Here is a 25297-nt window from a genome sequence, read left to right as displayed (position 1 = left end):
CTTTTAGTCTTTTCGGGATTCAAGGGTCTCGGGTTCCAGCCTGGGCCGCTTCTCCAACCATTACCATGTCAGTAACCCTCACCCTTCCTCCCTCCCCTTGGGTCAGCAGGGTTCATTCTTTCCAATAGCAACGCTCCAGACCGCAGGAGTCGTTCAGCCCAGGGAGAGATTAGTCACGTCACCATCGGCTCCTCCCATTGGCTCAAGGGGTGGAGCGCGGCGCCGTGACATCAGACGCCCGAAGGGGCGGAGCGGAGAGAGGAAGGAGGAGGGAAGTGGGGCTTCAACATGGCGGCTGTGGTACTGGCGGTGGCTAAGGTGACTGCCTGGCCCGGGGCGGGCAGAGCTGAAGGTGGTGGCTTTCGCTCTTCCTAGGGGCCGTCAGGAGCTAAGCGGGGACCGAGCCTAGGAGGTCGGCCGGCGCCAGCACCTTTCGGCTTTTGGGACGGCGGCAGCAGCGGCGTTCAGGTGAGGGGGCCTCCCGCTGGGGGAGGGGGGAGAGGGGCGGAGTTGAGAGAGGGAGCCGGTGCCGGGAGACTGATGGGGGAGGGACGGGGGAAGAAGCTGGAGACTAAGAGGAATGAAAGGAGCTGCCCCTCAGGCAGTGTGAGGCGAAGGGGCCTAAAATGGGTGACTTGGGGAAAATTCTGGGAGAAAGGTCGGAGTGAGGGGACCAGAGTTGAAAGGGCTTAAAGAAAGATGGGATGTGGGAAAATAAAGGAGTTCGGATTAAGAGGACTGACACCCTACGGGGAAAACAGGCGCCGTAGACATTTATCTGACTGGAGAGCTCGGTGGGAATTGGGGGATTTCGGGGAGAGGGACCCAGGTTTTAGTAAAGGTGAGTGATGGGGAGTTGAGGATGAGCTGCGGATGTGAGATACCGATTTAGTTCTACCTGCCTGAGGCGATGAGATTAGGGATGAAGGAAGAAGACCAGAGCCGGACGAGTGGTCTGGGGGATATTTTGACATTGTGTGGTGTTTCCCAGGTGTGTTAATCTTGCTACTGTTTGTTTCTTGGGAGTGGAGACTTATCTATACTATCCACCTGGACTTAAGAAACAGCCCCAAATGTTCCTTGTGGAACATCAAGTTTAGTACATTTATTTGATTTCTGTCAGTGATCTCTGACCTTGTGTTGTCACATGTTCTTGTTTCGAGACTAGCTTCTTAAAAGTATGATTAGGCATAAAAATAAATTTTATATTAAACTGAAGCAAAACTTTGAGAGTTTTTAGAGACCATGAAGTGTGGCGAAACCAGATTTGGTAATTTAGTTACCTGTTATTAAATAGCTTCAGTTCTAACTCCACTTACTAGTTCTTTGTCCTCAATTGAGAATTTGGTTAGATATGATAGATGTTTTTCTTTAGAATTTTGGCATGTTTGATGATGGGAAAAACAGGGCCTTTAGCCTTTAGTGATAGCCAGCTGTTTCTAGTTAATGTCCCCAATCTAGTTACACTGAAAGCTTCTGTATTATTTATAGCAAAGAGTGTAAAATGTCCGAAATCTGAAAGAATTAACATTGTCTCCATTAACCTACTTTTTAAAGTGGAATTTTATAAATTAAATTTTTGTTTCTAATCCATTCTTTTCATTCTTTCCATTATTTATTCAACATATATTGAATGCCTACTTTTTGTTGCATTAATAAGTCATGGCAATTATGGAAATAAGAATATTGTTTCTCATGAGAATCTTACTGCACAGCAAATGACTTATTAACTTGCTGTGGTCTCCTTGAAAGAAGTTTTTTTGGAAATGAAGACTAAGGAAGAAAATTATGTGAATATAAGAACTTTCTGAATTTTTCTTTTGTTTAGTATTTGACTCATTTTTTCATCATGACACACTATATTTTTCTTTTTGATTCTGAAGAAGACAGTAACAGTATCCTGATATGGTAATATAAGGCCTGTGGACAGTTCTTACCAATAGTTGTTAGTTCCCGTTTCTTAGACTGGCAAATATCACTTTATCTTGTGACTTTTTTTTTTTTTAATGTCTTCACTATGTATGGTAGGGTATTTAAATTGAGGATTCCTGGAGTCTAATTTAGTGAGTAAAATTCTCTGAATTTTTCAGCAATATAGATGTGTCTTCATTACAACGAAGTGTAGATGTCAATATTATACATTTTTTTCTGTTCTTTAATTATATTGTTGAATGTTTTGTTTCTTCACATGTAGGTTATTTTAAGAGTAAACTTTTTCCCCATAGACTAACCAAAACCAAAACCAAAGCACCATCAGTTTATCATTAATCAGGTAATTTTATTCAGACAGTCTTCATCAAGAAATGCAAAAGATAGGATGTAGTACCTTAAATTAAGTAAGCTTTTTCTTAGAATCAAGAAAACCTGGAGATGAAGCTTAGCAATCAACTGGATTTAGTTTCCCACAGAGCAAGGGAATTCTTGCTTCTGTATCACAAAGATAAATGAGTCTATCCTCTTTTCTAGAATCTAATTTCTTACAGGAAAAAAGCCTTTCAGTTAGAGAAAGAAGTAAGTGGGGTGTTATTCTTCTAACCTGTGGCATACAATTTCTTGTAATACTGGAAAATAATTTGAATGTAAGAATAATATTTTCCTAAGGATTGATAGTTATAATTTCAGAATTAAAAAATTTTAAGTGAGGGTAGCTAGATTTACAAATGGAAAGGTGTTAACAGCAGGCCTGTTAATGAGCTAGGCATTGTTATACACCTCACACAATTTCAGTTAATCTTTATGATTTGTTGTTAGGTAGGCAGGTTGTGATAGGCATGCTTTTTTAGGTGTTGAGGAAACTGAGGATCAGAGAAGTTAAGTAACTTAACCAAGGTTACAGCTCTAAAATGGTGGAGTCTGAATTTGAACTCAAATTTGTCCAATTTCAGTGCATCTGTTAACATCATTTTTGCTTCTCAGGTGGTCACAAGACCATTCCATTTCTTATCACGAAAATTTAAAGTGTTAAGCATAGTTTTAAAGTAATGCCATTTTAAACTGCTTGTTCTCATTGAAATAGTAGTGTAACTGAATAATAAATAATTCATTAAAATTTTAGACGATTAAGATGTCATCAGTATTCTAGGAGGAAATAAATACCTGAGTATTTTGTACTTAACAAAATAAACTGGATAAGGGACTAAATGTTTTCTTATTTGTATTGCTGAGTCAGATTGGACCTGGTTCATCAAGAGGCAAAATTTGTATTTGGCAATACTCTGCATGTGTTCTCAGAATTTTGGATTGGTCATTGTTGGTTGCTTAATTCTTACCACTTTCAGTGATTGAGTCATTGAATTGTCTCATGGTTATTGTGAATCTTGTGGTTACTGAGTCAAGAGCTAGCAGTGTGTGTGTTTTGGTTGCTTAACTTCCTCTCCAACACTTGATATTCTCAGACTTTTACCTTTTTTTCCTAATCTTTTGGGTTTGAAGTAGTATCTCCTATGTTTTTATGTGCATTTCCCAAAGTTGAACATCTTTTTATATGTCATTGGCCCTTTGTGCTTCTGTGAAGTATATATTCAAGTTTTTGCCTATTGAGTTCTTTTCTTTCTAATTGATTTTGAGAGTTCTTTATTTTAAATTAAAAAAAGGTTTTTTTTTGGATTTTATTATTTATTTATTTAAATAATTTACTGAAATGAAATTCACAGTCTAGAAATTAACCGTTTTAAAATGAATAATTCAGTGGCATTCAGTACATTCATAGTGTTGTGCAAACACCACTTCAGTCTAGTTCCAAAATATTTCCATCACCCAAAATAAAACCTCTTACACATTAAGCACTTTCCCTCTGTTGGCACCCTCCTCCCAAGAGTTCTTTATGCATTTTGTATACTAATTAATTGTTAATTTATGGTTTGCAAATATCCTCTCCCAATTTGTGACTTTCTTATCTCTTCATAGTTTTTTGGTGAGAAAAGTTCATAATTTAATGAATTGAATTTTTCAGTCTTTTATGGTTTGTGCTTTTTGTATCGTATTTAGGAAATCCTCTTCTGTTAGGTATGCTGTTTTAATAAATACAAAAGTGTATCTGTCTGTGATGTGGCATCTAATCTGGCATTTAGTACCAATATTTGCTTGGTTAGAAAGGCTAACTTCTCAAGAGTTGTGTTCCTATTGTCTTTGGAATTATAGGGCCAGAGGGTTTTAAAAGCAGCTTGAATTGTGCCTTATACACAAGTTGCATGCATTTCCCCAAACTGGGAAACCAGCAGATTTGTGAATGAAGTACACATTTTACTAAATGTTAATAATGTGATTTGATAGTGAGAGACTTTTCTTGTGTGGACAGTATTAGATACAATTCATGAATCACTCAGTCTGAGCAGTTAGTATTTATACTAAAATATGTTGAGAAAGGTTTTTTGATGTCTGGTTCTGTCTGGTGTTGGGCTTTACCAAGGCTAATTGTGGATTGTCGAAGGACTGGTGTGGAAGCATTTTGGAAGAGTTTTTTTGTTTTTATTTTCAAGTGTACAGAATTATATAATCAAGATAAAACCTTGTGGAATGCTATTACATGGTCAAGTGAAAAAGACAAATAAGTAAATTTTCATAGTCAGCAACTTTTTTTTTAGGGTGAGTGTCATGTTTATAGTATTTAAATTCCATTAGATACATTTAAATGAATGAAATAACTTCTCAGTATTGGAGAAATTACATCTATTTAAAGTTATGATGAACATAATGAACGTTTCAGATCAGCTAGAACATATGTGAAGGAGGATATAGTTTTTCTGTTTTACTTTTTTAAAATGGAGGTACTGGGGATTGAACCCAGGACCTTGCTCATGCTATTACTCTCCCCCATTTTACTTTGTTTTTTCAAACTCTCTCTCAGTTCCTTGGACTGTGTGGCTCCTGTTCACTATTAGACCCCTATCTCTTAAGTTTTATATATATAAAAATCTTGAGGTGTTTGATATTCTCTATTGTGTTTTAAAGTCTCTTAAAAACATTCCTTTTTTTTTTCCCCATGAGAAGACTGGGTACTACTTTGACTTTAGGAGTTGTTCTAAGGAGTCTTGATCCTGGCAAAGATCGCATTGAAATATAAAACATCCAGCAGACTTTATACTGCAAATATTCTATAGTGATTGATGTACAGTACACCCTTGATATTTGTGAATGTCCCTAGATTTTTTAGAATCTTTGCATAAATATTAGTTTAGAATGTCCCTCATAGCTTATAGAAAAGTCTAACAGAAAATTTTTAGTTACCATCAGGTATGATAGGTAAATAGAACAACAAAGTTAGCAATTTGGATACTAAACTCAGTCTTCAGCTACCTTTAACTCCTGGTCTTTTTCTGATTGTTACTACTGGCTGGCTTATCTACAGCCTTCTTTAATAACCCTTTGGAAACTCAAGGTCAGGTTGCCTTTGCTTGTCCTGTGCTGCATCTCATCATGGCATTAGTCCCAGGCAAGGTTTGTATCCTTCTCAATTCTCCTATCATTAGTAAGAATGGAATCTTCTGTTCCTAACATCTTCCTAAAGTTTGGGAGTGTTAACATTTCCTTCTATAGTACAGTAGTGGAAGGGTATGGGTAGGAATGTCCCCATTTCCACTTTCTGGTAGATTATTCCTTATGCCACACCTTGTAAGAGAAATGATCCCTTTTTGTGGGTGGAGTTCAAAGTCAAATGTCAGCCAAGTAACAAATTATTATATGAAGTGAATTTCCGAGGTAGCTTATGAATTCTCAAAAAATTTTCTTCCATCAAAGGTTATTCTATTTCCAAGTGATAGTAACAGTAAAACCAACCAACCTACCTACCACAAATTTTGTTCCGAAATACTTTAAAATCACTGAAGATCTTGAATTGTTTATATTGTGCCCCATCCATCTTCTGAAACAGGAAATTCTAGCTAGTTCTTGTAATTTAATAGGGAATCTAACTTTATCCTTGTACTAGCTAGTTTTTTATAATATTACACTTATCAGAGACCTAGGCATTTTACATAAGCAGAATTTCAAGATAATGAAACAGTCCCCCTTGAGAACCCATATTAAACAAAATTGTTGGTATATTATTTAATGAGAATCTTTTATAAATGTACCTTCTATAATGCTGTCAGTAATAATGTATGTAGGGGCTTCCTCCAGATGTCTCTAAGAAGCTGTACATTTTGAATTGTTAGGTCTTCATTAAAAAAAATTGTTTTTCGTCTGTACTGGCAATGTTCTTAGTGAAAAAATGTACATATTAGGTTAACTGAGGCTTATTTTATTTGGTGTTCTAAGAAATTATATTTAGTCATGGTCCTAATTTGAGATGTTCTAGATCTGTCCAATACGATAGCCACATAGTGCAGATATAAAACTTTTTCATCATTGTGGACAGTGAGTTGAAATATATAAAGTTCTAGTTCTGGTTTCGCATTTGAAAACCATCTCTTTCAGACATGAACTTTTTAATTTGTAAAATGAGGGTAGTAATACCTGCTTATATTTCATAGCACGTGAGATTCAGGTAAGATGATGTTTGAGATGGTGTTCTGAAAACTGCATAAGACTTCAACCTACAGTTTTGAAGATTATAGTTTTAAAGTATGCTTCATTAGAAGCATAATACTTTTCCACTGTCAGCTAATGTTCTTACTTTAAAAGTTAATATACTGCATTTTATCCAGGAAGTTTTAGTAACTTTTCTTCTTTAAGTCTGATATTTGTCTTTTTCCATTAGAATTAATTTTAATGAGCAATTTTGTCCTGTTAGAGCTGCCACTTAGAGTAGTACCAAGCAGTAATAGTAGGTACATATTAAACAACTGTTGAGTGAATGAGGCATGAAGCCTGAGAAATTGCTTTTTACTGTGACCAGGCAAGGATAGTTTTTCATATAAATAAGATTTGATTGGAAACCAGCTTTAAGGGGAAAACAAAGAAGTAATTATTTAGCTAGTTTTTCCATTGGGGGAAAAAATGAAAGCCTGGTAACATATCTCTTCATTGTAGAATTCTATTTGCACATTCCTGTGTCTTCTTACTGTGCTCTTTTGACAGTGGCTTTAGTAATTGTGTACAATCTCTTTTGGGTATCCTTTGACAAGGTTTAATAACATTTGCTATCTGATTTTTTTATGAAATATTTTAAAGTTATAATCATTTTACACTGGAATATTTAGTTATATAACTTTTTAAAAAATGAAGACATTTTTCTTCATAAACACTACTGTTACCGTACTCAACCATCAACAGTAATTTCTCAATATCATATTATATCAGTACTTACATTTCGTCACTTGTCCCCTAACTGTCTTTTATGGATTCACAATGCATTTCTGACACTACCTGGAATTAGGCCAAACTATACAGATTAAGGGACTCTTCATATAAAAGATTGCCCTCAGTTCAGACATCAACCACAAGCTCAGTGGTTCCCAGGCCACCTTGAAGCAACTGGCTACAAATTTGGGGGTTCCCACTCTGCCCTCAGGTTTGATTATTTGCTAGAATGACTCATAGAACACAGGAAAGTGCTATACTTATGATTACAGTTTTACTATAGCATAAATTATACAAATCAAAAAGAACGAGAAGAAGAAATGCCATAGGGTGAAAGCCAGGAGGGTCCCAAACATGAAGCTTTTGTGTCCTCTCCCTGTGGAGTCTGTGTGTGTCACCCTCCTGGCACATCATTGTGTCACCATATCCACAGAATATTGTGAACCAGGGAAGCTCACCAGAGTTTCAGTATCCATAATGTGATTTTATTGGGCTTTCATTACATGGGCATGATTCATTGAGTCATTGGCCATAAGGTTGAATTTGGTCTCCAGTCTTCCTCCCCTCTCTGAAAGTTAAGCTTCTTACTTGGCTTGAAGTCCCAACCTTCTAATCACATGATTGATCTTTCTGGTATGGCCAGCCTCTATTCTAAGTGATAAGTTACCTGAGGGCCCACAGGAATTACCTCTTTAGCATAAACTATCAAGTGTGGTCTCAGGAGCCCACCAAGAAAGACAGAGATGCTCATATTACTTGGGAAATGCCAAGGTTCTAGAGGTTACCTCTCAGAGCCAGGAACAAAGGCCAGCCAAATTCTTTATTATACAAAATAATTTGTTCAGTCCTAGATCCAATTAAGTCCACTTAAAAGAAAAGTCTTAGACTTCTTCTGTTTATTTGATGTTTTATTATGAGAATTAAAAAATATACCAGGGGGAGGGTATAGCTCAGTGGTAGAGTGCATGCTTAGGCATGCACAAGTTCCTGGGTTCAGTCCAGTACCTCCATTAATGAACTAGCAAACAAACCTAATTACCTCCCCCATACAAAACAACAACAACAACAAAAACATACCAGAGAGTAGAGAGAAAAGTGAAATGATCTCCCTTGTACATATTGCCCAACTTGCACAAAGATAACCATTTGATTGATCTTTTTCAACTCTTTTCTCCTACCTTTTTTGGAAATGGGGACGTACCTGAAGTATTTTAAAGCAAATCTCAAACATTTCTGTTAATTCATTATTTTACATCTCTAACTGATAAGGCAGTTTTCTTTTTTTTTAAAACGTAACTCTCATGCTATTATCACGTCTTAACAGTTATTAGTAATTCCTTAATATAATCTAATACCGTCCATATTGAAATGTCTCTTACTTTCTTAAAAGTGTCACTTTATAGGTAGTTTGCTCTATTTTCAATTCAGTTAAGGCCCATACTTATGACTTATTTGGTTTTCATGTCTGCTGAGTCTCTTTTATTATATGATAATAATCCCTATTTCATATTATTGATTCATTGGAGAAACCAGGCCATTTATCCTGTAGGTATCCCACATTCAGGATTTGTGTGTTCCAGTGTTGTTTTTTCGCTTGCTTCTCTAATTCTTGTGAAGTAATGGTTTGAAGCTTGATTTAATTCATGGTTTTGTTGTTTTTGTTGTTTGGATGCGGAGAGGAGCATCACATAAGTGGTGCTGTGTACTTTTGCATCACATCAGAAGGTACATAATCAATGGTTGTCCCCCATATAGTGATTCTAGTGTGTTCAGGTGATGTCAGCCTGATCCTTCTATTATTAAAGCTCCCTATTAATCTTCACCTAATAGCTTAGTATCCATTTATGATACTTATTTGAGTCAGTTAGTTAGAAGCTGTAAACTTGTATCGTCATGCTGTTTCTGCCATATTTATGTTTGTGAGGTGCCATTCTCCTATAAAGAGCTTTCCTTTATCAGTAGGCTTACCCTGAAGTGTAGTTCCTACTGTAAAGGAAGAATAAATGCTTAATTCTTTTAATTACCAATTTCAAAGTAAAGAGTTGGTGAAATAGTCATCTCTTAATGGTAGCTGGTTATTTGTGAGTGTGTATGTGTTTCTGACTGTTGGTTTTCTATGGATTTTTCTTGAGTGTCATCATAGACCTGTGGATTTATACCATGTTGTTTGAAACAATTATAGTCATTCTTTTTGATGCACAAGTTGTTTCATCTTTGATCAGTGGGAGCCATTTCAGGTTGGTAGCTTTTTGACGTGATGTATGTATCTTTGAAAAATTTCTTGTTTTCATGCACAACAGACGGCCTAGGTTCATCTTATGAGCTCATCCTGCACATCTGAAAACAACCATTTCTCAGTGTAGACATACAGGTGGCCAAGAGGCACATGAAAAGATGCTCAGGATTACTAATTATCAGGGAAGTCCAAATCAAAACCACAGTGAAATATTACCTCACACCTGTCAGGTGGCTGTTATCAAAGAGACAACAGATAACAGGTGTTGGTGAGGTTGTAGAGAAAAGGTAGCCCTTTTACACTGTTGGTGGGAATATGAATTGGTGCAGCCACTATGGAAAACAGTATGGAGGTTTCTCAGAAAACTAAAAATAGAACTACCATATGATCCAGAATTCCACACCTGGATGTTTATCTAAAGAAAAGAAAAATTAATTACAAAGGGTATATGTACCCCTGTGTTCATTGCAGCATTATTCACAATAGCCAAGATACGAAAGCAACCCAAGTACCCATCAATAGGTGAATGGATAAAGAAGATGTGGTGTGTACACGCAATGGCACACTACTCAGCCACAAAAAAGAATGAGGCCTTGCCATTTGTGACAACATGGATGGACCTAGATGGTATTATGCCAAATGAAATAAGTCACACAGAGAAGGACAAATACTGTATGATTTCCTTTGGTGGAATCTAAAAAAACAAAGCAAATGAGCAAACAGAACAGAACAGAAACAGTATAAATACAAAGAACAAACAGGTGGATACCAGAGGGGAGGGGGATGGAGGGAGGAAAGAAATAGGTGAGGAAGATTAAGAGATGCAAACTTTCATTGTAAAATAAATGAGCCAAAGCTATGAAATGTACAGTGTGGGGAATATAGTCCATAACTATGTAATATCTTTGTATGGTGACACCGTAACCAGACTTAACTGTGGTGATCATTTTGAAATGTATAGAAATAACCAAATCACTATGTTGTTTAACAGCAACTAAAATAGAGTTAGTTGTAGGTCAAATGTATTTCAAAAACAAGCAAACTCAGAAAAAGAAATCAGATTTGTGGTTACCAGAGGTGAGGGTGGGTGGAAGGAGAAATTGGATGAAGGCAATCAAAAGGTACAGACTTTCAGTTATAAGGTAAATAAGTGCTAGGATGTAATGTACAGCAATGATAAATATAATGAACACTGCTGTATGTTATATATGAAAGTTGTTGAGGGTAAATCCTTAGAGTTCAAATCACACAGTTTTTTTTCTATTTCTCTATTTTTATTTTTATTATTATTTTTAAATGGAGCTAGTGGGGATTGGACTCATGACCTCGTCCAAGCATGTGCTCTACCACTGAGCTATACCTACTCCTCTCTTTAGTTTTGTATCTGTATGAGATGATGGATGTTCACTGAACTTAGGATAATTTTCTCAAGATGTATGTAAGTTAAATCATTATATATATACCGTTAACTTATACAGTGCTGTATGTCAATTATATCTCAATAAAACTGGAAGAAAAAAGAATTAATGCAGAAATGATATATTGAGAGCTCAAAATCTGGGTATCAGGGATGCTCATTGATACTGTCCTACAGATATTTTTAAAAAATCACGTTTGTATTGATTTTTACTTATTTGCTATATTGCATATATACATAAATGGTTTAAAGATAGTAATTCTGATAATACACCTAACAAGAAAAAGTAAAATCTAAAATCTTTGCAGTTCTTAGAATATATTTCAGTAATATATACAGTTAGAATACTGAGTTTTAAAGTCACTTGAAATTATTTTTTATGGGGTCATTTTACTAATTTCAGGTGCAATTAGGTTTATTTGTTACAGTTTGGATTCATTTGAGGGGTTTAAAATGATATTGTTTGAAATATGTAATACATAGTTGCTTTGGAAACTCAATGTAGGGATATGTAAAAAGGAAAAGTATAAAAGTAAAAAACAATTCCACCATTGGAAATATCCATTATTAAAATATTTGTTTAGGTAACATTTATTGAAAGTATAACATGGATTATAATTGTTGTAAAACTTTTTTTAAGATACAGTTCACATATCACAAAATTCACTCATTAAAGGTGTACAGTTCAGTGGTTTTTGGTATTTTCATGAATGGTGGTAACCACCACTACAATCTGTTGGAAATGTTTCAGAACATTTTCAGTATTGCAAGCAGAAACTCCATGCTCATTAGCATTTGTTTTCTATTCTTCTCTCCCCACAGCCCCTAGCAACCACTAATTTACTTTGTTTCTGGATTTGCCTATTCTAGACATTTTACATAAATGGAAACAAAACGTGTAGCCTTTGTGACTTCTTTCATTTAGCATGTTTTCTTTGTGAGCTATGCCATTGTTCTTTTATTGCCGAATAATATTCCATTATATAGATTTATTGTATTTCATTTATCCACTCATCAGTTGATGGATATTTGGGTTTTTTCCACTTTGTGTGGATGTATGTTTTCATTTCTCTTGAGGATTACATTTAACATCGTAAATTTCTAACAATCTAGTTTGAACTGGTACTGACTTAACCTCAATATCATACGAAGACTCTCCTATAATGGTTCTGTCCTCACTCCTTTAAATGTTGTCACAAATTGTAATTAAAAAAATTTTTTTTTGGTGGTGGGGAATTAGGTTTGTTTATTTATTTTTTAATGGAGGTACTGGGGATTGAACCCAGGATCTCGTGCATGCTAAACACATGCTCTGCCACTGAGCTTTACCCTCCCCCCACACATTGCAGTTGTATATTACAACATGGATGAACTTGGAGGGCATTATGGTAAGTGAAATAAGCCGGACATAGAAGGACAGTAACATAGATTTACAATAATTATTATGCATTTTTCTATAATAAATAAGTCCTATAAATAAAGTCCTGTGGTAAATAAAAAAGAGAATTGGAAACCAAAAACCCACAGTACTGGCTTTTAGCCCATTTACCCTTAGCAGAGGTCTTTATTTCTTCCTATAGCTTTGAGTTAACTGTAGTATCCTGCCATTTTTCAACCTGAAGGACTTGTAACATTTATTGTAGGCCAGGTCCAGTGGCATCAAACTTCCTCAATTTTTGTTTATCTGAGAATGTTCCAGTTTCTCCCTCATTTTTGAAGGACAGTTTTTGCCAGATGTGGAATTCTTGGTTAAGAGTTTTTTTTTCTTTTGACCATTTAGATATGTCATCCTGCTATCTTCTGGCCTCCATGATTTCTGATTAGAAATTGGCTGTTCATCTTACTGAGGCTCCTTGTAAATGATGAGTTTCTTCTGTTGTACTTAAAGATTCTTTGTCTCTGTTTTTCAATGGTTTGGTTATAATGTGTCTTGGTTTGAATCTCTTTGAGTTTATCCTATTTCGAGCTCATTGAGCTTCTTGAATTTATAGATTCATGTCTTTCTTCAAATCTGGGAAGTTTTTGGCCATTGTTTTTTTAAAAAATACTCTTTCTACCTTTTTCTCTCTTCTGGGACTTCTGTAATGTGTATGTTGATATTCTTAATGGCATCCCACAGGTCCTTTAGGCTCTCATTTGCTTTTCTTTTTTCTTTTTTTCTTCCTTTGCAGACATAGCTCTACCTTGAAGTTTGCTGATTTTTTTCTTTTGCTTGCTCAAATCTGCTGTTGTACCCCTCTAGAGAATTTTGTTTCAGTTATTGTATTTTTTCTGCTCCAGAAGTATAGAAAGGAGAACATCGAAGCCTTATTTTGACCCTTTTCTAGAACTAACCACTGTTAACAGTTCATATTTATATACACACACACTGTATGTATACATGTATGTATACACAAAAAGTCATGCACATATATGTGCTTGTTGAGGTTTTTTTTTTAGCTTTTTATTTTGATATAATTTCAGATTTACCAGAAAGTTTGCAGTAATACTACAAATACTTCCTGTATACCTTCTACTCAGATTACCTAAATGTTTCAAATGTTTTTCTTACCTTCTTTACTCACTCTGCTTCTCTATCATCTTACCAATCTATATTTACATTTACATATTATTTTATTCCTAACTGCTTGAAAGTAAGTTGCAGACATGATATTCTATTACCAGTTTACAGTGTGTGCTTCCTAAAAACAAGGACATTCTCTTACATAGCCACATACTAATGATCAAAGTCAGGAAATTAACTGTTACTGCATCACTAGTTGTCCAGTAATATCCTTACAGCAAAAGAATATCCTGGGATCATGCATTTAGTTGTTTTGTCTCTTTAATTGCCTTTAATCTGAAATAATTTCTAAGTCTTTGTCTCATGACTTTGACATACTTGTAGAATACAGGCCATTTATTTCATAGAATGTCCCTCAAGATGGGTTTGTTTGATACTTCTTCATGATTAGATTCAGGTTGTTTGATACTTTCTCATGATAAGTTAATTTTTGGCAGGAATACCACAGAATTGATGTGTTCTTTGTGCATCATATATGGAGGTGTCAATTTGTCCCATTATTGGTGGTGTTAATTTTTGATACTTGATCAAGGAGGTGTCTGCCAAAATAAAGTTAATGTTTTCTCCACTATAATTAATAAAAAATATATTTTGGGGAGATATTTTGAGATTATGTGTGTATCCTGTTACTCTCGTGGAACTTTAACCCACTTGTTTTAACATCTACTGATAGTGATTTTTCAGATTATTGATGTGATGGTTGTCAATTATGAGTTAGATGTAATGCACAGTGTTAGAAAATTAAATTGTGATTATTCTGCAGTCTCTTTCATTTTGCACTCTAGCAGTAATGTCTTTTTGTTTTAGTTCTTTATTTTAGAAAGTTCCATACTTAAAAATGTAGATCGAGCTGCAACAGCTATCAATCTTTTTTTAAAAATTGAGATATAGTTAGAGTGGGAAAGTATAGCTCAGTGGTAGAGTGCACACTTAGCATGCATGAGGTCTTGGATTCAATCCCTAGTACCTCCATTAAAAAAAAAAAAGCAAACCTAATTACCTCCCCTGGCAAACAAAAATGAAACAAAAACAAAAAATCTGCATATTAAAAAAATTGAGGTATAATTGTTGTACAATATTATGTAAGTTTCACTTGTACAACATAGTGATTCACAATTTTGAAAGGTTATACTCCATTTATAATTACTATAACAATATTTTACATACAGGCCTTCTTCCCAATTATTCTGAAGCAAATCCCAGTCATATCATTCTATCTGTAAATATATTTTTGTGTATTTCTGAAAGATAGGAATTAAAAAACTATATCCTGCCTTAAAAATTAACTTAGTATTTAATGTGTCAAATATCCAGTTGTTTTCTCAATTGTTTTGTCTTTTTTCCCCAGTTTTATTTGGATTGGGATCCAAATATAATTTGTATCTTGTGATTCTTTTAGGTGTATCTCTTATGCTCTTTTTTAGTCTATAGATTCCTTCCTTTCTACAGTTTTTTTTGAAATTCTGTGTTGAAGGAAACAGTAATTTTTTCCTAAAAAGTTTCCTACAGCCAGGAGTTTGCTCACTGTTAAATTCAATTTACTACTATTTTAATTAGAATTTAGTATGTATATATAAATGTAAGTATACCCATATGCAAATATATGAGGTTTGTTTCTTATTTTCCTTTTTTATCCTTCCCTTGTCAAGTTTTGGTATTAGTATTCTGCTAATCTCATATAGTAACTTGGCAGTTGGGCAACATTAATTCAACAGGTACTTACTGAGCACTACTTATACAGGCACTGTGCTTGGTGAGATGGTGAACAAAACAGAAATGGCTTTAAAGTGCTCATAGTGCTTAAGCCTGGTGGGGAAGATCGCCCATAAATAAATCCTGTGTACAACTACGAACTGCTGTGTTTGTCTGTTTCCATTTTATATATTGGAATAATTTAAGTAAAATAGTCTTTTTCTTAAAGATTTGATAGAACTTTTAAAAGCATCTATCCTGGTGCTTATTTTTACATAAAAGTATTTTATTTGCCTGTGAAACTACTTAGCAACCCTTACCTTCTCCCCTCAAAACTTGATATTCTGTGAAGTTGTACTACCTTTATATTGTTTGTTCCCTGGTATTGCAGTATTCCCCTGGGGGTATGAGTTCTCAAGTTTGGTGAGCGAGGCTGTTACTTCTTTGCTTCCATGGGAAAAAAAATCATTCAGATTTCACATGACTGGAACAGTCAGAGTGATGTAATCCACTGAGTGTGAAGACTGCTGGAAGAAGAAAAATTATGTTTGTGATTACTTCTCTCAGGTCAGATTAATAGCCTCTGGTATGATAGTTAGGTTCTTTGTATTTCAAATTAACCAATTATTTTGTATTGGCTACTTATAAGGTGAAATAGTGTTATTGGTGTCAAATAGTAAGCATTTCCTTCTCCATTAAAAAAAAATGGGTGTGGACTATGTATACTTACTGAGTCATAGACTCAACAAGTGATTACATGTATTTATGTGACCTCATAACTAAGGCTGTGTAGTCTTGTGATACCTTATATGTATAAGACAGTAAAAACCATTGAATTACGTATTTATAAAAGAATTTATCTAGACCCTTAAAGGTTTTGAAAAAATTGTCAGACATCATTTACTCAAGGCTTCTCTTTTTACAGAAGCCCTGAATTTTTTACTTTCTTCTTTCAAAGGTTTTGACTAGCTCCAAACCATCCCAAACTGATGAAAGAAGTGAGACTAGAACACAAGTTTTTAACTGTGCAAAGTGCTCTTTTCTCTTTCATAGTCTTTTATAAGTTGTGACATGATGTTTGAAAGAGTTGGGGAGGAGATATTTTTGGTTCAACAATTTCTTGAAATTATTTTTTTTTCCAGTTAATGTTCATTCACAGTTTTAAAAATTAAATTGGGTAGGTTTGTGGCTGTATTTCCTATTGGGATATTGTACTCTTATTCACTAAATTCCAAATTACATTGAAGAAAACATGTTAAGTGAATTTTAATGAATTGGTTAAGGTACTGACTTGAAATTTTTAATTGAGTAATCCTGTTCTAACTTTTTTAAAATTTTAATTTTTTATTTATTTATGTGTTTATTTTACAGTATCATTTTAAAATTGAAGTATAGTATTATGTTGTACAGTATTATGTTTATAGGTATACAACATAGTGATTCACAATTTTTAAAGGTTATACTCCATTTATAGTTATTATAAAATATTGGCTATATTCCCCATGGTGTACAAACACATCCTTGTAGCTTATTTTATACCTAATGGTTTGTACCTCTTAATCCTCCACTTCCATTTGTTCCTTCCAAATTGTGCCTTGGCCTGGGAGATATTCCTCTGTTGCCACATACTGTCTGTCTTTCTATATGTATTTTTAGATAGGTTAATTATGTTTTTCCACCTTGGAGAAGTGGCCCTCTGTGAGACATCATATGTGTCCCAGCAGGATACTCCTCTCTTGTCACCCAAGGGCCAGGGTCCAGCTGGTCCCAGTGTAGAGTCTGGCCTGTGTTTGTGGATTTCTTCCCAGGCTTTGGAATTGTTGTTTTCTTACTTCTGGTGTCTTCCTACTGGTGGATGAGGCTGGATTAGAGGCTTATGCAGGTTTTCTGGCAGGAATTGGTGCCTTCCCACTGCTGGATGAAGCTTGGTCCTGGACCTCTGATGGTGGGTAGGGCTGTGTCTGGGGGCATTTGTGGCTCAGGAAGTCTGCTGATGGGTGAGGCTGTGTTCTCATCCAGTATGTTGTTTGGCCTGAGGCTTCCCAGCCCTTAAGCCTACAGATTGTTGGGTGGGGCTAGGTCTTGGTGCTAATGATCCAATCAAGATGTCAGCCTCCAGGAACCCTCATGTAGATGAACACTCCTGGAATGTGTGCCACCAGCTTTTATGTCCCCTGAGTGAGCTGCAGCTGTCCCCTACCTCTCCAGGAGATCCTCCAAAACCAGCAGGCAGGTCTGGCCCAAGTTCCTATGAAATCACTGCTTCTGCCCTTGGACCTGGCACACGCAAGATTCTGTGAATGCTTCCCAAGAGAGTAGTCTCTGTTTCCCCCAGTCCTGTGGGACTCTTGGAGTTAAGCCCTGCTGGCCTTCAGAATCATATGTCCTAGCTTCTCCTCCTTTCCCAATGTCAGAACCCTGGGCTGGGAATCCTGAACATGGGACTTAGAACTCTCACTCCTGTGGGAGGGCCTCTGCAACCCATTATTTTTCCGCTTGTGGGTCACCCACCCTGGAGTATGGGGCCCAATTTTATTGTGAGCACGTCCCTTCTACCATCCTGCTGTGGTTCCCTCTTTATGTTTCCAGTTGAAGAAGATCTTCTTTGCTAGGTTCCAGTCTTTTTTTTTTTTTTTTTGGATGGTTGTTTAGCAGTTAGTTTTGTTTTTGTTGCAGTGAGGAGAGGCGAGCTTGTGGTCAACCATGGAGATGTATTGAATGGAAGAAAACTTACTAAAGTAAAATTGAAGTGATGGGTAAATCATGTTGCTAAGCTATATGGATGAAAAAGGTCAAGTTCTGAGCAAAAGGAAACCAAAAGAATTTGGAGAGAGACCTCAGATCTAGGTGAGGAGGAGTTTGAAAATAGGTAGCTGTCATGGTCTCCCTGTTCTAACTTTTAACTGTTCAGTACTTCGGTTCTTACATTGTGTTAGTCTCACTGGCCTTACAGTTTCAGACTACTTATTGGCAACTACAAGAAATCATTGTTTAACTTTTTAATTTTAAGGATATTGTTTTGTCTAGTTAGTATACCTTTGATTCGTCTGGGATTTATTTTGGTATGGAATGTGAGGTGAACATTCAACTTTACTTTTTTGTAGGTGGCTACTCAGTTGTTCCATCACTTCACAGATACTAAATGGCACTTTTAATGTCCACATTTGGGATATTTTTAGGGATTTCTCCTCTGTTCCATTGGTCTGTTTATGTGCCAGTACAGCACAGCTTTAAGTGTTGTATCTTGTAATAAATATTTTAATGTCTGATAGGCTAGTCTCCTTTTATTATTTTCTTTGGAATTTTCCTGGCTTTTGCTAATTGTTGTTTCCATATGAATTTTAGTATCAGTTTGTCTAGTTAGGAAAACAAAAACAGAAGACTCCAGTTTTCATTTGTGGTGTGCCAAATTTATGTAACAACTTAGGGAGAATTGCTCTTAATGATGTTGTGTGTCCTAGCCAAGATTATCGTGTATTTTTCCAATTGTATAAGTCTTCTTCTTCTTCTTCTTTTTTTTTTTGTATAAGTCTTCTTTTGAGTCTTTCAGTAGTTTTAGTTTTCTTCCTTTACATCTGAGTTTGTTCCTACTTTTTATCTCCTGTGGTACATAATGCTTCTATTACACTTCTTGTCTGGTCATTGTATATATGAAGGCTATTTGTTTCAGAATATTAATTTTGCACCCAGAAATACTTTATTGTATTCTCTTGTATTTGTAATAATTTTTCAGTTTTGGGGTTTCTCCAGGAAAGTCTCTTTTCTGACTTTTTATAACCTTTTACTTCTTTCATCTAATGTTAAATAATAATGTTAAATAATTGTGATAATGGACACCTTTGTATTGCTCCTATGATTAATAGAATCTGTGTAGTTTCCCCATTAGTCAGCATTCTCAACTTTGGTATGGGGAGAGATGGGTTTTGTTATTGTGTTTAACCTCATATTAAGGAGATGGCTATATGATTTTTCTTTGGAGATCTATTAATATATGGTGAATTATATCAGTAGATTCCTAATATTGAACTATCCTGTATTGCAGTAAATCCCACTTGGACATGATGTATTCCTATAACGTACTGCTAAATTTTCGGTTTTTATTTTGAGAACTTTTTAATCTATCTGTAAGATTTTTCTGTAGTTTTTCTCATGGCATCAAAATTTTTATTTTTAAAAAAATTAAAAACTTTCCTTTTTTTCTTATGTTTTGGAACCATTAAAATCTCACTGGACTAAGGTTTCTTTTGGTGGTGAGAGCTCTTTGATAACTTTTTCTATTTCCTTTGTAGTTACAGGTCTGGTTAAGGTTTCTGCCTCTTCTATAATCAGTTTTGATTAATAATATATTCCTAGGAGATCATCCATTTTGTCCAGGTTCTCAAATGTATTTGCAAGGAGATGAACAAAGCCATGACTTAAGATTATTTTAATTTCTTCTATTTTATATACATATTCACCCCCCCCCTTTTAAATTAAGTTAGCTGGATGGTTATAATTTTTCAAAGAACCAGCTCTTGGGTTTATTTATTAGTTGATCTATTTTTCTAATATTTAATTTATTATTTTCTGCTTATATTTTTGCTGTTTCCATTCTTGTGTTTTCCATAGGTGTGGTTCTAAGTCCTTGTGCTGTGAATTTTCCTCTGAGAACTGCTCTATGCTGTGGATTTTCCTGAGTACTGCTTTAGTTGCATGTTGTAGGTTATCAAATTCAGTATTTTCATTGTCATTATCTTCTGCATTTTATTTTTGGTTCCCTCTTGGATCCATGAGTTCTGTAAGAGTCAGTTTAGAAATTCAGGTAATAGGACTTTTTTGTTTTCTGATATAATTTATAATTTTTTGCCTTTTGACTATAGGCTGTTCTGCTTCTGACTTTTGAAATTTATTGGAATTCTTTGTGGCCAAATAGTTACTCAAGTTTTTGTAAAATTCTGTGGGTACTTAAAAAGGTATGTTCTGCTTTCAGAGTACTTTTGACAAAAGTTAGATTTATCTTATTAATTACGTATTTCTACCTACTTCTGTTTCCTATAGTTTATGCTTTACGAGTGGTGATGCTAAGTTATTTGGGGCAGTTCATAATGTTAGCTCTTCATCATGGATCGTATCCTTTATCATCAGTAAAGTAAAACACCTGTTACACCTCCATGAAATTTATAACCTAGAACCATTAACCATTTGTGTGTTTCTAGGTATTCTTTGCGGTCACTGATTTATTCTTTTTTTATTCTTTTTTCTCTCTCTTACATCACATTTCATTAGTTACATATTGTGTTGTTTCATTTTAGTCCTCTTACAGGTGTCTGGGGTTTGTTTTCCCTCTGTTTACTGTTTTGTTTTTTTTCTTCTTAATTACAAAGTATGTGTATGTATGTCAGTTGGTGGATATGTTCTCAAAGTAGGGAACTTGGGAAGCCAATAGCATAAAAGAAAAAACCAAAAGTCCCATCTGTAAACCCATTACCCAGATATAACCACCATTATAAGACTGTATTTTATATTTTATTTGTTTTCATATCCACATAGAGATACTCCCCTCTTTTCCAAAATAGTGGGGCCCATTAGACCTTGTTTCTGCAGGTTAGTGACTCCAAGATTTTAGATTTTCCTTTTTTAGCTCGTTGTTTTCCTAAGACAGCAGTGCCCAGGAAAAATCTGACTGAACAGGCAGTATTCCAGCCAAATTGAAAGAAGAAATTAATGTGTAAAGAAGAGCTCACTGAGACTTTGGAATGCTCCTCAGTGTGAATCAGTGTCCTGTTGACCTCTATTGTTGGCCTTCCATCTTCAGCCAGATTTGCTGATGTGCAGCAGCTAATAATTTAGGGGGCTTAGTTTTGCAGTTAGTTTTAGAACTTGGGAACAGTGATAGATCCTTAAAATGGTCTCTTGCTAATTCTCAATCTTGAAGAGACTGAAAGTAAGGTTTCATAAACTCAATTCAGTATTCACAAGCACTTTCTTCAGTCAGAATAAGATTATAATATTGTTATGTTCAACTAAAAATCTACATTTTGTGTATAGTATACCAATTTACTGGTAGAGTCCTTAGAAAATAGTTTACTCTATTGTAAGTTATATTAGGTTCACCAGTCTTTGTTGAGATTTTGTTCTGTCTCAGGCAGTATGCAAAAGTATGTTTTTTGTTTTTCTAATTAGACTCATTTGAAGTTATTATTTTATATGTGATACAGGAAAATGATTTCCAGAGGTCAAGGTTTCATGTATCATTAAAATTTTTAAAAAAGGAGAGGGTGGGGATTTAACATACGGTTGCCAGCTTTTTATTTTGCCAGTGAAGACATCTTCAAAAAGTTGCTGTGTGGTGAATGCTGATCTCTTATCTTGAACAATGAATATTTAATTTGGAAACATGAATATTTTTCCTTCATTCTATTCTAACACTAGATTTATGGTATGTTTAGGGTTGGGTGATTATTCAGTCTGTTCCCCTTATTTTACCCACGAAGGAACTGAGGCTCCACAACATCTCTGGGACCTGAGAGAGAAGAAAGCTTTTTCTTACAAATACAGTATAGCCTAGTATTGACATTTTAATGGAAGTTACACGTCTGATTTTTAGTCATGTATGTGTTGTATGAGTGCTAGTTGCATGGGTGTTAACTTTGTTGTCAGACTTGAAATTTGATAATTCCCCAAACCATCTTTCTCTGTAAATTTGAGAATATCCTGGATTAATTTGTATATTGGAAAGTTCCCGATGCATCTCATGTTGTGGTATGTGTAACTGTGATAGATTACTGAGTTATTAAATTGCTGTTGTGTATTCGGAAGCTGTTTGTTGAGTGTAATTTCATGTCATAGTCCTTTAAATGACTATATAAGAAAGGGAAGGAGAAAATGAGGACATTAATATTAAGTTGCTCTTGGGCTTTGTTTTCCCCTTATAAAGCTGCCTGGGCCTTGCCAAGATGTTTTCATTCTCATGGTCTCCTGCCCTTACCTTCCTTCCTTTCCCTACCCTCCTGACCTTTCCTTTTTTCAATCTTTACTCCATCTTTTCTGCCTCTTGCACTCTAGCTCCTTCTCTCCCTGAAGTTCTCTTCTTGTTGCCCATTTTCTCTTCTGTTTTCCTTAGATGTCTTTATCAGCGATTCAAATTTTAAGTTATCAGATTTCCTTTCTGTACATTTGAATTGAAGTGGCACTGAACTAGCAAAATAGAACATTGCTTTTAATTTTTGGTTGCTTCAGGGAGTTCTACATTTTATTAGTGTAAAAGTTTATGAATTAAGAATGTGTTACTGTTATTTCTACTTTTTCCTTAATAGAAGCATTTATATTTATTTTAGTGGAAATTTATGATTACTTATGACTTTTTTTCCTCCTGTGAGCATTTATAATTTTACATTTGGGGCATGTGTATTTTTTCAGTAGTGTTTTGTGCAACTTTTTTACATAGTTAAAAGTAGTTCAGTTCAACTTGAAAAACATTTTAAAACTTATTTCCCGTTATTTATATGCTTTTAATAAACTTCATGCCATCACACCCCATCTTTTGAATTTTCCATAATTTAATCATTTCAATAATTGAACATTTAGATTATAGGAAAGTATTATAAGTTTATAATTAAATAAAATATAGTAAGTTCATGTGGAATACATATATATTCCAATGGTCCAGATGGTCCAGGAAAAAAGAAGTTGACCCTGAGTAGGTATTAAAATGCCTTTGATATTTGAGAGAGAGTCAAGTAAACTGTATAGCCTACATTAGAAAAATCTTTTAAGTACCAGATATGGATGAATTTCTCATATTCTTAAGGTTTGTGGAAAATATAATAGTTGCATTCAGTGAACTATTTTAATATTTAAAGAAAACCCCTAGATAATCTGCATTTTATCAGCTCTATTCAGGCATAATTGTAAAAAATTTACAGCCTTTTATTTAGTAATAAGGGGTGCTATATTTTAATTTTCATTAATTAGTCTTTCTTTAAGAGAAATTTTACTTTTTGCAGATAATATGCATGTTTTAATGGGAGTGGGGGTCGGGGCTGGAGGTGAAGGGGTGGAAATTTTTGATTTGCATTTCCCTGACAAGTGAGTAATGATGTGTTAAACATCTTCTCATGTGGTTCTTGGTCATTTGTACATCTTTGGAGAATTGACTATTCAGATCTTTTTGCCGACTTTCTAGTGGGGTTATTTGTCTTATTACTGAATTGTATAGTTATTTATATATTCTAGATACAAGTCCTTTATCAGATGATTTGCAGATCTTTTTTCTTATTCTGTGGATTGTCTTTGGTTGAGCATTTTTTCTTTTAAAAAAGCCATTAGGAATCCATTTTAATTTGGTGGAATTTCTTTAAAACATTCCTGATGTTAGCCTATTCACAAAATTATTTATTAAATCAGAACCTCTCCCAAACCATTTATCCCTCAGCTGCTGCTTCAGATAGCTGATATCCCACAATATCAGTAAATATTAGGAACACAGAGATGAAAACATTAATTTCCTGCACCTGTCTGTGAGCATATTCCCAGCTCTTGTTGCTGGATGCTTTGATTCTACTTCTTTCCCAACAGAGATTTAGAAAAACATATTTCTGGTCTGCGCTTCTGTGGGAAGATTGAGGCTGCCAAGAATCTTGCTTCTGGGTTTAAATGTCTTGTATTCTTGTGATTTAGGTACATTATGATGATCCTGAAGTGTCTAAGGGTCTGTGAAATGTCTTCTGCACATATAATAAAAAAGTTAAATCATTTTCAGTATGGTTTATTGCTTCTTTGAAAATTGATGATCCATATACTTTATAATTTTAACTCTCCATTAACTGATAGGATATTAACCAGAATAGTTCATCCCCACATCATGCTGGAAACTGAAACTTTTAAAGAAAACTTTAAAGAAATTATAAAATTAAATACTTGTTTGCCATACAGTGTTCAGAAACTGGAAAAATTTTATGAATTATTCCTAGTACTACCACCTAGAGGTGGCAGCTGCTTAAAATATTTTTAATGTATTTCCTTCTGACGTTTTTCTTTTCACCGGTTTTAAAATTTGACTTGTTTCTTTTGAAATCTGTGAATGCTTACTTTTTTTGTTTGCTTTTGGTGAGGAGGTAATTAGATTTATTTATTTACTTATTTATTTTAACAGAGATACTGGGGATTGAATCCAGGATCTCGTGCATGCTAAGCACACACTACCACTCAGCTATACCCACCCCCATGAATGCTTACCTTTTATGTAATACTTTTTACCTTTAAAGGGATTGAACACAACCTTTGTCTTGTACTCAGTGTTGTGTTTAAGACAACAGCAGTTAGCTAACCTGCACCTTTCTGTGAGTAATGAAAATGGTGGTAATTGTTTGCTGTTGACTCTTAAAAACTATCCTTGAGTGACACTTGCTGGCTAGTGAGGTCTTAATGTGGGGACACCTACATTCTGGGGTCACTGGACATCAGGACAAATATATACCTCTTGCTACTGTTACAGTATGACTTTCTGCCTAACATAGGACAGATAAGTTGGGATGTAAAATAAGCTAGGGAAATGCCTCTCTGAAGAGGCCTTGGCTAAGTTAGAACCAGGAATAGACTATTGGAAATGGTTTGTTTTGTTTGCTTGGTAACTCCTCCCACCCAAGAGAGTTAATTTATTACCTTTCAGATTGTAAAAATTAATGAATATTTTTCTCTTTTATAAATGAGTGAATTTATTTGTTATTTCACTCGTAATAGCCATTATTGAAGTCAGAAGACGTCACTCATTTTTCTTTTTCCCTTCCTCTGTACCTAAATAATCATTTTTTAGTTTGCACAGCTTACCAAATTCAGAGCTACTTTTTTTTGGTAACAGCTTTATTGATACAATTCACATACCGTACAGTTCACTTATTTAAGAATAGAATGGTATTTAGTATATACACAGACTTTTGGATCCATTACCACAATCAGTTTTAGAACATTTTCATCACCCCATAGAGAAATCCTGTATCTGCTAGCCAGCTTGCGTTTTAAAAAGTGTTTTAGCCTTGCTCTGTCTGCTAAGTTTAGAAGGTATTTTACCAGTTAAAGACATAGTGTTGAAATAATGTTACATTTGCATTTTTCAACTTGTGTTTCATGTTTTTCTTCCCTTCTAAAGCTGAGAGAGATAAACCAATTTACT

At 34.9% G+C, this 25297-nt stretch overlaps 1 protein-coding gene across 3 annotated transcripts in view; it reads left to right on the top strand.

Moving 5' to 3' along the window:
* Positions 1 to 241: 241 nt before the first annotated feature.
* UBAP1 (ubiquitin associated protein 1) overlaps positions 242 to 25297 on the top strand; it is a 51763-nt gene continuing 26707 nt past the window's right edge. Inside the window, exon 1 of one of the 3 annotated variants that reach the window (XM_006182718.3) lies at positions 242 to 468. The gene's annotated coding sequence lies outside the window, so the exon portion shown is untranslated. Of the gene's footprint in view, positions 469 to 587; positions 992 to 25297 lie in introns of those variants that run through there. The other 2 variants (XM_006182717.2, XM_014557625.2) reach the window with 2 other exon arrangements.

Source organism: Camelus ferus, chromosome 4 (genome assembly GCF_009834535.1).
Source record: "Camelus ferus isolate YT-003-E chromosome 4, BCGSAC_Cfer_1.0, whole genome shotgun sequence".
NCBI classification, from domain to species: Eukaryota; Metazoa; Chordata; class Mammalia; order Artiodactyla; family Camelidae; genus Camelus; species Camelus ferus.
This window is presented reverse-complemented; position numbering and strand designations above follow the sequence as displayed.